The following is a 14,018-nucleotide window of genomic DNA, read 5'->3' as shown; positions in this document are numbered from 1 at the left end:
GTTGATGGCGAAGATGCAGAAATGTTTAAAGAAATGTGAATGTGTTTGTTTGGATCTGTAGAATGAGATGTATCATTGTCATCCATCTGTCGTCTTACGTATCAAACAGGAAGTGACCGGTTCACTTCATTATTATTCACAAGCATACACAAACACACGAGCATCATTTGAAGACAAGTGTAAAGTCTCTGGTCTTGTCCGGCCGCACAGCTTGAAACCCATTTGTGCTATGGGGGAATCGTGTTTTATAGATCATGTGAAGTAGACATTTTGTGGCTTTTAGTCCATTAGTGTTAAAGGAAGTGTGAGTGTGCTACTGAAGGTTAACTGGTGAATTTCACAAAGCCTGTCAAGAACATTTTGTAGGTCAAAATCAAAAGAAAATCTTATTTTGTACAAAGAAAATTAAAGCATTTTAAGACCAGTAGTTTTTTAAATTATGCATTTCAATAACGGTTAAGCATTTTACACAGGTTTTTAATATTTATTTTGGATAAAATATATATCATTTCAATTCGGACATCCATTAAGCTGCATTCCCACTTGATTTCATACCGACTTCAAAACAGATCTTATGTATTCTCTCCGTCAAACTCTCTATCAGAGCTTCATCTTGTGTGCATGCGCAACAGCGCCCTAAGCCTTACATCTGATCACTACAAATAGCTGCAACTTATACCTCACTACTGGATGAGTCAATGACGGCCTTGTAGGCTGGTTTAGGATCAGGGGTATTGATTCTTTCTTCTGGACTGAGAAAATTTGTGTCTACTTGATCCCAGAGGAGCTCTTTGAAGAGGAAGACCAATATTATTTTTTGCATGAACGATCTTATGACCACACCTGACAGTCACTACGTGGCAACGGTGACATCTTGGCCGAGATAAAGCGCTGACAAAATTGTATCTGACCTTTGAATTAATTCATTGTGAAGCATGCTGATTGAACGAAGCACAAATAGCTAACTTTTCAATGCTTTTTATTAGCAATACTAAACTTTTCCACCTAAACGATAGTCGATTATTCTGAAGATTACATTTATATTTCTAATCTTTTTGAATGTAATTCATTCTTATAATGAGTATTAATATTAAACAGCACTCACTCCACCCCTTCCCTTTCGAAGTGCTATGGCTGAGAGAGGAGTAAAAAAAACAGTGCCCTAACTTGACAACACTTTAGCAACACTGTTGCAACTCAGAACACCTTAACGACTGCACAGTAACGTACGTAAACCCACTCAGAACACCTTAACGACTGCACAGTGACGTATGTAAAGCCACTCAGAACACCTTAACGACTGCACAGTAACGTCCGTAAAGCCACTCAGAACACCTTAACGACTGCACAGTAACGTCCGTAAAGCCACTCAGAACACCTTAACGACTGCACAGTAACGTACGTAAAGCCACTCAGAACACCTTAACGACTGCACAGTAACGAACGTAAACCCACTCAGAACACCTTAACGACTGCACAGTAACGCACGTAAACCCACTCAGAACACCTTAACGACTGCACAGTAACGCACGTAAACCCACTCAGAACACCTTAACGACTGCACAGTAACGTACGTAAACCCACTCAGAACACCTTAACGACTGCACAGTAACGTACGTAAAGCCACTCAGAACACCTTAACGACTGCACAGTAACGTACGTAAACCCACTCAGAACACCTTAACGACTGCACAGTAACGTACGTAAAGCCACTCAGAACACCTTAACGACTGCACAGTAACGTCCGTAAAGCCACTCAGAACACCTTAACGACTGCACAGTAACGTCCGTAAAACCACTCAGAACACCTTAACGACTGCACAGTAACGTCCGTAAAGCCACTCAGAACACCTTAACGACTGCACAGTAACGTACGTAAAGCCACTCAGAACACCTTAACGACTGCACAGTAACGTACGTAAAGCCACTAAGAACACCTTAACGACTGCACAGTAACGCACGTAAAGCCATTCAGAACACCTTAACGACTGCACAGTAACGTACGTAAACCCACTCAGAACACCTTAACGACTGCACAGTAACGTACGTAAACCCAGTCAGAACACCTTAACGACTGCACAGTAACGTACGTAAAGCCACTCAGAACACCTTAACGACTGCACAGTAACGTACGTAAACCCACTCAGAACACCTTAACGACTGCACAGTAACGTACGTAAAGCCACTCAGAACACCTTAAAGACTGCACAGTAACGTACGTAAAGCCACTCAGAACACCTTAACGACTGCACAGTAACGTACGTAAAGCCACTCAGAACACCTTAAAGACTGCACAGTAACGTACGTAAAGCCACTCAGAACACCTTCAAGACTGCACAGTAACGTACGTAAAGCCACTCAGAACACCTTAACGACTGCACAGTAACGTACGTAAAGCCACTCAGAACACCTTAACGACTGCACAGTAACGTACGTAAAGCCACTCAGAACACCTTAACGACTGCACAGTAACGTACGTAAAGCCACTCAGAACACCTTAACGACTGCACAGTAACGTACGTAAAGCCACTCAGAACACCTTAACGACTGCACAGTTACGCACGTAAAGCCACTCAGAACACCTTAACGACTGCACAGTAACGCACGTAAAGCCACTCAGAACACCTTAACGACTGCACAGTAAAGCCACTCAGAACACCTTAACGACTGCACAGTAAAGCACGTAAAGCCACTCAGAACACCTTAACGACTGCACAGTAACGTACGTAAAGCCACTCAGAACACCTTAACGACTGCACAGTAACGTACGTAAAGCCACTCAGAACACCTTAACGACTGCACAGTAACGTACGTAAAGCCACTCAGAACACCTTAACGACTGCACAGTAACGTACGTAAAGCCACTCAGAACACCTTAACGACTGTACAGTAACGTACGTAAAGCCACTCAGAACACCTTAACGACTGCACAGTAACGTACGTAAACCCACTCAGAACACCTTAACGACTGCACAGTAACGTCCGTAAAGCCACTCAGAACACCTTAACGACTGCACAGTTACGCACGTAAAGCCACTCAGAACACCTTAACGACTGCACAGTAACGTACGTAAACCCACTCAGAACACCTTAACGACTGCACAGTTACGCACGTAAAGCCACTCAGAACACCTTAACGACTGCACAGTAACGCACGTAAAGCCACTCAGAACACCTTCAAGACTGCACAGTAACGTACGTAAAGCCACTCAGAACACCTTAACGACTGCACAGTTACGCACGTAAAGCCACTCAGAACACCTTAACGACTGCACAGTAACGTACGTAAAGCCACTCAGAACACCTTAACGACTGCACAGTAACGTCCGTAAAGCCACTCAGAACACCTTAACGACTGCACAGTAACGTCCGTAAAGCCACTCAGAACACCTTAACGACTGCACAGTAACTCACGTAAAGCCACTCAGAACACCTTAACGACTGCACGGTAACGTACGTAAAGCCACTCAGAACACCTTAACGACTGCACGGTAACGTACGTAAAGCCACTCAGAACACCTTAACGACTGCACAGTAACGTACGTAAAGCCACTCAGAACACCTTAACGACTGCACAGTAACGTACGTAAAGCCACTCAGAACACCTTAACGACTGCACAGTAACGTACGTAAACCCACTCAGAACACCTTAACGACTGCACAGTAACGTACGTAAAGCCACTCAGAACACCTTAACGACTGCACAGTAACGTACGTAAAGCCACTCAGAACACCTTAACGACTGCACAGTAACGTACGTAAACCCACTCAGAACACCTTAACGACTGCACAGTAACGTCCGTAAAGCCACTCAGAACACCTTAACGACTGCACAGTTACGCACGTAAAGCCACTCAGAACACCTTAACGACTGCACAGTAACGTACGTAAACCCACTCAGAACACCTTAACGACTGCACAGTTACGCACGTAAACCCACTCAGAACACCTTAACGACTGCACAGTAACGTCCGTAAAGCCACTCAGAACACCTTAACGACTGCACAGTAACGTCCGTAAAGCCACTCAGAACACCTTAACGACTGCACAGTAACGCACGTAAAGCCACTCAGAACACCACTAATGTACGTAAAGCCGTTACTGGCAAAAATAGTTAAATTAAAAAAAATAAGCAATAAAATGACTCTCATAAAAAATCCCTTCATCACAATGTTTGTAAAATGACTGAAGTCAATATTTTGCATTACAAAGACACATTCCTCAATGAATATTGAGTGTGAATATGAAGTCTCATTTGTCTCGTGTACAGAAACATGTGCTAACATGTCACAGCTCATAGGAACTGACAACCCTCTGAGTAAAAGCTTTCCACACAAACATACACACACGCAGGAACAGATCAGAAGATTTTTATGGTTCATTAGTAATGACATACTCACAGACACACCTCAACCCCACCCTACACACCCACCTAAGTGGAATGGGGTTTTTACACAGCGCTAGTTTCAGTCTCACAGTGAAACATTCGCAGCTCGATGGAAAACGTGGGTGGACGCGTACATCTATATGTTAACACCACATGCCCAACCCAACTGAATGTCATGTGCTGTTGTCTTGTTTTTGTTTGGTCCTTGAGGTATGGACTAACTAACATTGTTTACATGGCCTAAGGATGTGCATTGTTTTTTGATGCCTGGTTTTGTGTAGCGTTGCCAGTCTAGATCTGCTGAGAGCTGTTCCCATTTCCTGTTTAACAGGAAGAGACGGACGGCATCGGTCTTTGTGTCAGTCAAGAGAGACAGGAAGAGGATACGGCCCACAGGAAACAGCTCCCCCCAATTGCTCAGAATCATCACTGCTGTATAGGCTAAATAAACTCCATGTACAGTCTGTCCCCTGTTTGTGGCTTTACGGTAAAATATACTGCAAAACAAACTTTGCTGTTGCTACTGTAAGAAGCTTTTTCTACTCCTGAGCCTTAAATTTAATGTAACTGTAGTTAAACACACATCGCAAACAGTGTTTGAATAAAAAACAAGTAAACATAAAAACAAATAATTATATTGATTATTACTAACAAATTGCACATCGTTTATAAAAATAACACAATAACACAGTGTAACAAACTTTATATTTAAATAATCAAAAACTGTAAAAATGTTCACAAATTAAAAAAATCTAGAAATTTCTGTAACACAGAGAAGATGGGATGAAGCGATAATGGGTGACTACGTCTGGAACTTGGTTCGTGAGGACAATATTAGTCATAAAAGACAAAAACTATCAAATATACACTTCTAAAGTTTTGGACGACTCATTTTTAGTAGCTGTTATGTTAAACTGTTGTTTCGAGCTCAGAGTTATGCCAGTACCTTGTAATTTCTGTGTACGAGTTATAACCCCGAAATATGCGTAAGAGTAATAATTTAGCTTACTTGGCTAAACTTGTCACTCCAATATTTTGAATGTAGACTGCGATACAAAGCTTGACCGCTAGATCAATGTAGTCAATGTACCATATGGTTTGTTTAAATGCGACCAAACTACGGGACCCATTCAACAAATTTTTTATTTATTACAATTATTATACAGTAAAATAATAATACTAATTGATATTAACATAAATATAATTAGAATATAAATAGTTCGATTATTACACACTAGCCAAACACAAACTGGAAGTTAACTGGGGGTCAGGTGCGTGAGTGTCCGATAAAACGGTCTATAGGTGGGTCATATATTGTAAATATTTATAATGTTATTACCCAGAATCATTTTTACAGTGGTTGTTCTTAGCTAAGGAGATATTATTAATAGTTGTTTGTTGCATGAGTCCATTTTTTGTAAACAATTTAGCAAGAAACGCAATTACATGTGAATGGTTTTTCGACATACATCATGCCAGCCGGATGCGTAATGTTTCTTTAATTTCTGTACTGCCTTTAAATAGGATGTAACACATGTGCAATGTCACCACAATCTGACCAGAAAGAAACTGTTAATTGACACAGAAACACATCTGTGACTCACACGCTCACCCATCTGCACACACACATTTCACGGCCTGGGAGCCATTTTTGGACTGAAAGAGGGTTTGTGGTTAAGCTTTCATATTCACATCCCCATTTTCATCCTGAAAGCGAGAAAGGAACTGCAGGTAGTTTTCTGAATAATTATCCTTTTTATCGAAACTTCTCACAGCTGCCAAAAATGGATCATCGGATATCTCGACATTTAAAATAAGGAAGTGTTTTGAGAATGGAAGGGACTCACAGATGTCACTGTTTTGTATCTACCTACTGTGGTGACCGTGTGATATTATAATGGGTTCTTAACTTAACTTTAATTGTTTTATATGAGGCTTGAGAGTTCTACAATCATGTAACAATTCTTTAAAAAGACTAAACGAACATCAATATAAATAACATAACATCTGATAATTAATATTTGATAATATTTCAATATAAACTTAATCTGAATTTATAATGGATTAGATTATATTTTGGAACATTTTTAATAGAGAGAGATAAGAAGCAATAGGGCAGTATGATCGTATATATGATATATTTACAATATGTGTATTTGTAAGGTTTTTAGGCTCCTAATATTGTTGTGGTTTTCTTTAGAGAAACTAAGCATATGATTGACTGTGGATGTGTGTGCATGACAGATGTATTAGGTCTTAGGTGCACATCCGGCTGCATTGTTTCAGAAATGAGATTACTCATTTATCTGATGTGACTCAGGTTTGGCATTTACTTTAAACTGGTAGACTCATTCTAATAATTTTTAATAAGACCAGAGCCATCCTCCTACTCAAAGGGTTGGTCTGCGGCCAGATTGTTGAGCTAACTAGACCGTTTGCAGATATCCTTTGCACTTAATTGTAGAAAACCAAAACAATTCTACTATAATGAAGACTGGAGAGCCACAGTGCAGTGCAGTAAAAATGTCATTTCAAGTACTTTCACGCAAATGTGCATTTTAAAGGGATACTCTACTAGAAAATCCAAATTTCCCCATGTTTTACTCATGGCTGAATATGGTTATCTTCTTGAAACATAATGCAGTCGGAGTTAATACCATGTATCATTTTACTTCCAAGCGGTAAAAGGGGAGTGAATGGGTGTTGATATTTTGACGCACCAAAAAGTGCATCCATCGATCAAAAAACTGCTCCAGGGTCTTAACAAAGGTCTTCTGAAAAGAATTGAAGTTCTGTTTAAGAGAAATATCCATATTGACAGCGCTATTAGCCTAAAATTATTTTACCTTGCTAGCTAGATGTACTTGATATTTATTTAGCTTGTTTTCAGATACAACCTACATGGACTCCTTTCTTTGCGGTTGTGTAGCCTACTGGAAGTGCATTCACAAAAACCTTTTGTTTATGGTGTTGCTTTGAAACAATACATGTATGCTATTTGTATAAAAATAAACTACATTTAGATAATAGCTACTATTAAATAAAAATAAATACATAAAAACACAAAAACATATGTGTTTGTATCGTTACATAATTACTCATTGAATGCTTTTTACGTGTTGTTTACTGTCGCAACCTAATTAATGGTTTTATCTGTGACACACATTCGTGTGTTCATAGTTTGTCAGAGCCACCAAACAGGTTGTGAAGAATGTGATCTGAGAAACAAACTCGCACCCAAACTCACATGTGTCCACCAACTCACACACACATATCCCCGGATGAGTCAGTGCGAGGGGATGTATCGTCTGCCGACACCCAGGGATCCCGTATTACTTCATCTCCCGGCTTCTAATTGGCTCGCGAGGAGCAGGTATGGGGGGTTTAAGTATAGCTATATGTTGTGAGTTGTGGGGGAAGAGTTTGTGGAGCGAGAGAGCTCTGTAATGAAGGGAGTGGGTTAAGATATTTAGAGTTTGCTTCAGTGGAGGGGAGAAAACCGCCAGCTAGACCATGTGTCACCCGTTGGTTGCCGTTGCACCTTATCACAACACCCCCACCACCCCTCCTTCATTTATTCATCCCTCGTTCTTCCCCTGGAGATCTAAGATCAAGGATATTGAAACATGAGTCATTCGCTTCGGATGGTTCGTTGATGTATATGGACGCGGGATGCCACTTGGGAACTGTCTTATTTTTATATGTACGGTCCACATCATGTTTACTAAACGAAATATTTGAACATTGTTATGGCTGACTGATGTTCTCCTTGAATTAACATCTTTCACTTTCAAAAAGAAATGTTTCGGGATTAAAAGGAGTTTGAGCGCTATCCATAGCTACTGTGTTATGCTGTACATCTTGCTGTGTCAGTCGGAGGCTAGAAATGTGTGACTGCAATTATGTTGAAGAGCTAACATTAATTCTTCCGTAGCTGTTGAATGCTGCATATGAGAGGGAAAAATATAAAACTGTTGTCATATACTCACCCTCATGTTGTTCCAAATCCTGTAAGACTTTTTGGAGAACATCCAGGGCAATCTTTTCTGCAAAATAAACATGTATTGGGATTGAAGCTGTCAATTTGCTAAATGATTTTTTAACTATCATAAATGTGGTCCACATGACTTGTGACTAATAGTGTCCTCATACAATGCTATACGACTTACAATATAGCACTGCAGAATTCAACTGCAAAAACATGTGTTTTGTCTTGTTATTTAAATATTATTAAAACAAGATACATTGACACAATGACCTAAGATATCATATTAAGTAGAGATATATCGGCCAAAACACACTGTCAATCAAAAGTGGACAGAAAAATGCAAAGGATTTTTGCTCTATATATAGAAAATGTTAAGAAACATCACATCTTTAGAATCGCTATCGGAAGATATAACTCTGAATTATCGGCTATCGGTGGAGAAATGTATTATCTCTAACAGGCTTAATCTAGCTAGCAGTTTTAATATATTAGTACTGGAAAACTAAAAAATGTTATATTCATTTTTGCAGTGTGTAAAGAACATAGGTCAAACAAACGTGGAGAGGTATTTAAACAATGACAGAAATTGTATTTGGTAAAAAACATCCCAAGTCTGGAATAGCCACATCCCAAGTCTAGGTAGCCTCCCTCTCCGGTGAGAACACAGTGCGGGTTACAATCATGAAGGATTGTAAATGATTGTTTACTCTCCCATTAGGATGCTATAATAAAAGCTCTGCCAGGATGGAGAAAGGGTCACTCTGCCCTGGCCTGAAGCTATCTCCTGTCACATGGGGTGCAATCCAGATCCCTTCTGTCTCTTATTTTCTTTATTTTATTCTTTCCTTTTTATGCCCCACTCGAAGTCAGAGTGGGAGTCAGAACGCCAAATCCACTCAGCGAGACTTAAACGCAGTGACCAACACAGAAGGACAAAGAGGAAAACAAAGACACGTTCACCTGCTTCAGTCTCGTTGAGTTACAGCAGACATAACGTGTACAAAACGTCTAGTGCTCGGCTTTCCAATGCAATCTCAGTATATTCATAGGGGTACGTAATGTATAAGTATAAATAAAAAACAAAACTTTGAAATCAATGAAAAGCTACAGTGTACTTTAAAGTCTCATTTGCAAAGTCTCAAGTGTTTCATCTCAACACTTGTCATTACATTTAAACTGCACAATTGCCACACTGGGAAGAACAATAAGACGTGTGTTTACATATAGAGGTAGTCTGGGGAATTCCGAGGAACCCTTTAAACTTTCCAGCTGAACTTCTTAAGCGCTGTCGTCATTGTCTGAAATAGAAGATTGTTTTACATGTGCGTAAAGTTGTGAGAAGGTGTTGGAAAACAAATACTGTTCTGTAAACAGAAGCAGGGACTTAAATAGACAATCAGAAACAGGAATGAGAAACAAATTGAAAAGCTATCGAAGCTCTGAGGCCCAGAGCACATATAAAAGGAAAATGAATTGCAAATAAAAAGGAAAATGTAAATGTACAGCATGTTATAAAACTAAATCTCTTATATTGTCTTTTTAAAGCGGTGTTGTCACACTGAAAAATGACCAAAATACTATACGCTTTACATTTTCAGTTAAATACATGAAAAAACAACACACAAACCATATAGATGGTATGTTTAGGTTGCTTTTTTTTTTAAAGGTGAACAGCCTTCAACAGCTTTCACTGAGCTACTTTTCTGAAACCCAAACATAACAAAATAGCATAGAAGTCACTTGCATGTATAAGCTGAATTTGATGCAACAATTTAAAGAAATAATTTATATTTAGAAAATGGGGATAACAAGCAAACAAAAAATGTGCACTAAGAGCTGTTACACTGAAAATAACAGTGCTGCACTATCAGGGCTGGACTGAGACAAAAAAAGGGCCCTGGCATTTTTACTCAGACCGGCCCACCACAATGGGTCGGACACAACCAACCAGTACACCATCCTTGCGGTCCCTGTAGATATGAATATCTACTGTTCCATTCCCCCAAAAACCTACAAAGCTGAGAACTGAGTGCCATGGACCAGTGTACCAGTGCAAGTGGACCAGTGTACTCACTCTCTCTTGACTGACTCCTGGTGATAGACCTATACCTACTTGTGGTGTGATTCGCGCAGGATTCAGAAGCCAAACAATCCAATAGTGGGATGAGACAGCGGGGTATTACAGAGCTCGCGCCGCGCTGACATGTCATCTGCGCGATTCAATTTCCTATCGCCAACCGATGGGCAGCGTGGCACCAACCAATCCGCTGCACTGACCACTTAAAACATATACAATGTTCATTTGGCGCCACTCATTTACATTTTACCCATAAACCTCTGCTATTATTTACATAAATAGTTGAGGTAAAATGGCTAGGCGCAAAACGTACTACAATAATAAAATAAATTACCTGAACATGTAAACTGTCTTATATAATTTCCAGGAGGTTGGCGTGCTCCTCAAGACTACGATATTGGAAGTCATTGAAGTTTCTGCTTTGTACATGTCTTTCCGTAGCCTCTATAGTATAGAGTCTATACATATGTGCAGTTCTTCAAAGTATCGATGCAAAACACTACCGTTTACTTGTACACAATTAAGATAATAATGTGTAAATGTAAACAAATGTAAATGTTTTTAAGGAATGAGGGGTTTCTTTATTGTACATTTGAGTGTACGGTTTGCGCTGTTTAAATAACGTGTGTGCTATACATGTCAGCGCGGCGCGAGCTCTGTAATACCCGCTGTCTCGTCCAACTTTTGGATTATTTGGCTTCCCATAGTTTGCGCGAGTTGAAAAATCTGAACTTTGGCGAAAATTCGCGCCACGTTTACGAACCAGGAGCTTGCTCTTGTAGGGACGTGATTATGATATAGCGAGCGGAGGCAGGAATCCGAAACAACAATGAAGGACTGCGCCTCTGAAGGATTTGATGGACCGAGACATGGCGCCGAACGAGTCTACGTCCTTCTTCAGCCTTCCATAGCACATAATGCGCAGCTATCCTCTCAACTAAATCCATGTCCGCCATTTCGCAATTAGACGGGCGCCGCCTGACAGAAGCCCCTCCATGACGCGAATGAAGCGAGTAAAAGCAAAATGTTCAAGCGTCCAACTAGACGCTAATAGCGCGATTTACTGCGTTTGGTGTGAACACTCTATAAGACACTGACTGCATCTGACACGAGAAACTGGGGGGGGGGTTGAGTCTGTTAAGAGATGATTGGGCCAGCCCAGTGTCAGTATGGAAAATGAACCAATGGGCCGCTGTCCCTGCTTTATGGACATATATAATATAATATTATATTATATCGGCCCCCAAGTGCGTCGGCCCACCAGGCATTTGCCCGGTATGCCAGATTACCAGTCCAGCACTGTGCACTATTGACCCACTATGTCACTCACCTCGTGATTTCATTACGTGTAAATCTCTGAAGATTAGACCGAGATGACTCATCTCACATATGGCATTCTGAAACCGTTACTTACAGTTATATTATGTGAAAATAAACAAGAGTAGCTCTATTGACAATGTTTATCATTTAATAAAGAGACTCCTGGAGAGCTTTTAGAGCATATTGTTATGCCACCATTTCTCTTCTGGTGGTATTGCATCCTATGTGTTTGGTTAATCATCCTATGAGTAACCAAACACAACACGATGCAATACCTCCAGAAGAGAAATGGTGACATAACAATATGCTTGAATGAGACTTTTCTACTTCATTCTCCACTCCTCCCTTTAATCACACAGGATGAGAAACATGCTGAGAAAAACAAAACCGCTCTGAAACCTACTAAACTCTTCCTACAGAAATGGAAGTGAAGTTGTTAAGGGACTGATTTGATGTTTAGAAAATAGTATTTTTTTATTAGTTTCAACATTTAATTTGAACTTGGGTTTTTACAGTATCAGAATTTCAGTTTGTGGTTATCGTGACCAAGGGCCTTTGCGGTAACACTATTACCACGATATATATTCAAATGTTTTTGGCCAACAAATCACACTTAAAATGTTTAAACAGGTGCTGAATTATTTTCCATTTTATCATACTGTATGTTTGCAATTAAAGGATCAATGTGTCCTTTTTTGGAGGATCTATTGACCGAAATGCTGAGTAATATACATAACTATGTCTTCAGAGGTGGATAAAGACCTTTCATAATGAAGCGTTATGTTTTTATTACCTATGAATTATTTCTATCTACATACACCGGGGGTCTCCTTACATAAAATTCACCATGTTGTTTCTATAGTAGCCCTAAACGGACAAACTGCTCTACAGAACGCGTTTCGTAAATACATTATCTTCTTCTACAAAAAAGTGAAAACGTGACAACATCTTAGTTCTGTGTTAACCACAGTAGTGCTTCCAAAAGGGAGCGGGCTGGATTGAGCCATTTTGCAACTTTACCGCTAGATGCCGCTAAATTTCATACACTGGACCTTTAACACTATCAATAATCAAAAATATATATATCACGGTTATTTCGGATACTGGTTTATAGTGACACCCCATTCCAAGTAGTTTTGGTATACTTTAAAATAAATATGAATTCATGATGGTGTAAATATGTAAAATATTGTAATCTAAATACTGTATATGACCAAATGAAATTCAGAGGAATCCAAAATCTCTCAGAATCGGATTATTTTCCACACACACAGGCAGCAACTCAGACCCTGATGTAGGTTTTCATTCAATCCGACAGCGCCTGGCAGCACCTGAAGTCTGTGCTATTTTTATAGCGGCTCACTTGTTCAGCTTTGTTCCTCTGAATAGAGAAGGTGAGGTGCATTTATATCTCTCTCTTTCTCTGAGTCCTGCAGCATTGTGACATTCAAATAATCCGTAATACAGTCGGAGGGGATGTGTTGGGTGACTCAGGCCTGTATGTCGCTGTGCGTGTGGTTTTACAAATAACATCCCACACAAAGTGAAAATGGTTGTTTTGGCAATGTAGATTGCATATGAATTATGCTGACCTGATGCAATATGAACAATTTCAAACATAAGACAGCCAAATGGTACAACGTTGTGTTCCTGGAACTCTTTACGCTCCGGGCACGCTTCCATAAATGTTCCGAAGTCTTTTAATGTTTGTCTGGTTTTTATATCCCACTTTTCAGCCTGTTATTGATCAGCTGAAAAAGGGATTTACTGTGTGTGTCATACTATGACCCGCTATATTACCGGCACACAGCTGTGGGTAGAGGATTTCTGTCATTAAACGTAGTCATTATATTCCACATCAATACCATCATCGGAGCAGAGGAGGGGCTTACCCGGTGTGCAAAAAGCATATCGATTCGATGCTTGCGTATGAGTCAACCTGTGTCCGTTTATTTCTTGTATGGAACAAAAACGAAGCCAGCAGGTTCCTGAAGCGAATCATTACTATTAAAGTTGAATGGTGAACAGAGCTAGTCCCCATTCACTTTCATTTTACGAGGAAGAGCGTGGAAACTTTATTCAAAATGGGACAACAAAGAGACACCCAAAGCCCAATCACAATGAAGATAAATAAATGATGACAGAACCAAATTTTGGGGTTAATGTCCCTTTAAGGCCCTTCAACACATAGCTATAAATGCAAACAGTTAGCTGCTGCATTGAACCTGCAGTATATAGCTTGACAC

Source organism: Barbatula barbatula (assembly GCF_947034865.1).
Source record: "Barbatula barbatula genome assembly, chromosome: 13".
NCBI lineage: Eukaryota > Metazoa > Chordata > Actinopteri > Cypriniformes > Nemacheilidae > Barbatula > Barbatula barbatula.
Note: the sequence above shows the minus strand (reverse complement) of the source record.